Below are 4,459 nucleotides of genomic sequence, written 5' to 3'. Positions count from 1 at the left end.
TGACAGATTCTGTTTTCATTGCATAGTTTGCTTGTTTTCTAGTTTCTATGACTTATATTTCTCAATATAAATTGTATAAATGATATGGTACAGTAGGCATTGTGTGAGAATAATTATGAGTCTTGTCTTTGATAGTTCCAAAGTGAATGGTTTACTCTTTATCATACTAGCCCGTCTCACGAAGTTCCATTAAGTTTTGTGTGATTGAAGTTTTCAAGCTTTGGGTGAGATATCGATATAAGGAGAATAAGGAGTGGAAATACTCTAAGAATGGGGATTACCAGGGCACCCCAAGGTAATATTCAAGGAAGATTCAAGCACCTAAGCTTGGGGATGCCCCGGAAGGCATCCCCTCTTTCGTCTTCAAAAACTATCGGTATACCTTACTCGGAGATGTATTCTTATTCATCACATGATATGTGTTTTGCTTGGAGCATATTTTAAATTTTACTTGCTGTTTGAATAAAATCATTGGATTTGAAATCTTGAATGAAGAAGAATCCTCCCATGGCTATTTAATTATTTGACTACTCAGTATTCTTCACTTATATCTTTTTGGAGTAGTTTGTCATATACTCACGTGCTTCACATATATCCTATGAGTAAAAGGTTGAATGAATTGAATATAATAAATCCGAATATATATGTTTCATATGCTTATACCATGGGGAGTAATGACTTCACACAGAATAAGTATAGGTAGTAAACTTATTGAAAGTTAGCAAACGTAGAATTGGTCACTTGAACAATTCATGAAAGAATATTGAAGGAAGAGAGATTTCACATATAAATATACTATCTTGGACATCTTTTCTAATTGTGAGAACTCATTAAAATATGACATGCTAAAAGTTTGAAGTCGTACAAGGAAGACAACATAATGGGTTATGTTTTCTTATATCCGAAATAAAGTATATTGTCTTGGATCATCCAACATGTTGAGCTTGCCTTTCCCTCTCATGCTAGCCAAATTCTTTGCACCAAGTAGAAATACTACTTGTGCTTCCAAACATCCCTTCAAACGAGTTTTTCCCTGAGAGTCCACCATACCTACCTATGGATTGAGTAAGATCCTTCAAGTAAGTTGTCATCGATGCATGCAATAAAAATTGCCCTCTAAATATGTATGATCTATTAATGTGGAGAAAATAAGCTTTATACGATCTTGTGATGTGGAAGAAATAAAAGCGACGGACTGCATAATAAAGTTCCATATCACAAGTGGCAATATAAAGTTACATTCTTTTGCATTAAGATTTTGTGCATCCAACCATAAAAGCGCATGAAAACCTCTGCTTCCCTCTGCGAAGGGCCTATCTTTTACTTTTACCTTCTACCTTATGCAAGAGTCATGGTGATCTTCACCTTTCCTTTTTACACTTTATCCTTTGGCAAGCACATTGTGTTGGAAAGATCCCGATATATATATCCAATTGGATGTAGGTTATCATGAACTATTATTGTTGACATTACCCTTGAGGTAAAAGGTTGGGAGGCGAATCTATAAGCCCCTATCTTTCTCTGTGTCGATTAAAACTTTGAACCCATAAATATCAAGTGAGTGTTAGCAATTACAGAAGATTAAATGATAGTTGAGTATGTGGAGTTTCCCGAATCAAAGCTCTTACATAGACCCTTCCCGAAAATAAGATGAATTGCAATTGTTTGATGACTAAGAGCAATGTTTGTTAGTTTTCAAGAAAGTTTATGATCTATACTTTAACATGTGAATAGCTTGTTACTTGATCATGAAAAGTTTTATGAGATGACCTACTGTTATGACATATAATGATGCAAGAAAAGGTGATTGAAATTATCATTGATCAAACTTGTGCACCTGCTAGCATTCACACTTCATAAATTATTTCTTTTATCATTTACCTACTTGAGGACGAGCATGAATTAAGCTTGGGGATGCTGATACGTCTCTGACGTATCTATAATTTATGAAGTATTCATGCTATTATATTATCCATCTTAGACATTTTATATGCATTTATATGCTATTTTATATGATATTTGGGACTAACCTATTAACCTAGAGCCCAATGCCAGTTTCTGTTTTTTCCTTGTTTTTGAGTTCTACAGAAAAGGAATACCAAACGGAGTCCAATTGACGTGCCAATTTTTGTTGATTTTTTATGGACCAAAAGAAGCCCTTGGAGCAAAAGAGTTGGGCCAGAAGAGTCTCGGGCTGTCCACGAGGGTGGGGGGCGCCCACCCCCTGGGTGTGGGCCCCTGCCTCGTGGATGACTCGGAGACCCCCCTGGTGTGAAACCAATGCCAAAAATTCCTATAAATACAGAAACCCCTAGAAAATAACCTAGATCGGAAGTTCCGCTGCCACAAGCCTCTGTAGCCACGAGAAATCAATCTAGGCCCTCTCTGGCACCCTGCCGGAGGGGGCCATCATCACCGAAGACCATAGAGGAGGATCCCGGAGGGGCCATCATCTCCATGAAGGCCAAGGACCAGAGGGAGAACCTCTCCCCATCTAGGGGGGAGGCCATGGAGGAGGAAGCACAAGGGGGAGAACCTCTCCTCCTCTCTCTCGGTGGCACCGGAGTGCCATCGCGAGGGGAATCATTACCGCGGTGATCGTCTTGATCAACATCACCATCATCATCATCATCCTCATCTCTTTTACGCAGTCCACTATCCCGCACCCCGCTGTAATCCCTACTTGAACATGGTGCTTTACGCCACATATTATGATCCAATGATGTGTTGCCATCCTATGATGTTTTGAGTAGATATCATTTGTCTTTGGGTTGATTGATGATCTAGATTGGTATGAGTTGTATGTTTTATTTTGGTGCTGTCCTATGGTGCCCTCCGTGTCGCGCAAGTGTGAGGGATTCCCGCTGTAGGGTGTTGCAATACGTTCATGATTCGCTTATAGTGGGTTGGTGAGTGACTGAAACACAAACCCGAGTAAGGGGGTTGTTGCGTATGGGAATAAAGAGGACTTGATGCTTTAATGCTATGGTTGGGTTTTACCTTAATGATCTTTGGTAGTTGCGGATGCTTGCTAGAGTTCCAATCATAAGTGCATATGATCCAATAAGAGAAAGTATGTTAGCTTATGCCTCTCCCTCATATGAAATTGCAATGACGACTATCGGTCTTGCTAACAATTGCCTAGGACAATTCCGCACACCAACCCATCATTATTCCACACTCGCTATTTATAATATTTATTAATATATTCTAACTTTATGATAACAGCACCTACTTTTATATTTTAGCTCTCCAATATCATGCAAAGTTATCCTCTTCATACCCACAACGTAGTTTTATTTCTCGTTTCTAGATGGAAGCAAACGTTCGGTGTACGTAGAGTCGTATCAGTGGCAGATAAGGCTTGCGAGAATATTGATCTTACCTTTAGCTCCTTGTGGGTTCGACACTCCATACTTATCACTTCCACCATTGGGAATTGCTACGATGATTCCTTGCACTTGGGGATTATCATGAATTCGTTGGATGATATTCGTCATATAACAGTCATAAGCTATGTCGATACGACACTAGCTCCAGTTCATAAATATAATGTAGGCATGTATTATGTAAATAGGCATATGTGCTTATGGAAAGAACTTGCATGACATCTTTTGTCCTACCCTCCCGTGGCAGCGGGCTCCATAAGGAAACTAAGGGATATTAAGGCCTCCTTTTAATAGTGAACCGGAACAAAGCATTAACACATAGTGAACACATGAATTCCTCAAACTACGGTCATCACTGAAAAGTATCCCAGCTATTTTTTTACAATGAAAACAGCAGGAGAGTCTCCTACTGTTTCTTTTTATTGAATGTTAACCGAGGGTAAACAGAGCAACATCATTGGGTTTTTACATATGGTATTACAAGGTGAAGTGGGACCAGCCACTTTGGGAAGTACCCTAAAAGAAATAAGAGTATACAAATCAACTACAAAGAAATGTGTGCAACTATTGTGAGAGACTCCTTGTACCCTTCCAAAAAGGTCCACCTTTGAGAGTTGATTCTATAGCCCAAAATCACAAAATCTTCTTTAATCTTCCCAAGCCAGTCAAAAATGTGTGGCCACCTCCCCTTCAAATACCACTATGGTCACTATGGGGGTTTACGGATCATAACACGTAATAGGTGAATATGACTTGCAAGATCGGATCTAGAACATAGATATAATGGTGAAAACATAAACGATTCATATTTGAAATCATGGCACTCGGGCCCTAGTGACAAGCATTAAGCATCGCAAATTCATAACAACATCAATCTCAGAACATAGTGGATACTAGGGATCAAGCCCTAACAAAACTAACTCGATTACATGATGAATCTCATCCAACTCCTCACCGACCAGCGAGCCTACGAAGGAATTACTCACTCCTAGTGGGGAGCATCATGAAATTGGCGATGAAGGATGATAACCCACAAGTATAGGGGATCGCAATACTTTTCGAGGGTAGCG

This window comes from Triticum aestivum, chromosome 5A, assembly GCF_018294505.1.
Source record: "Triticum aestivum cultivar Chinese Spring chromosome 5A, IWGSC CS RefSeq v2.1, whole genome shotgun sequence".
Classification (NCBI taxonomy): Eukaryota; Viridiplantae; Streptophyta; class Magnoliopsida; order Poales; family Poaceae; genus Triticum; species Triticum aestivum.
Note: the sequence above shows the minus strand (reverse complement) of the source record.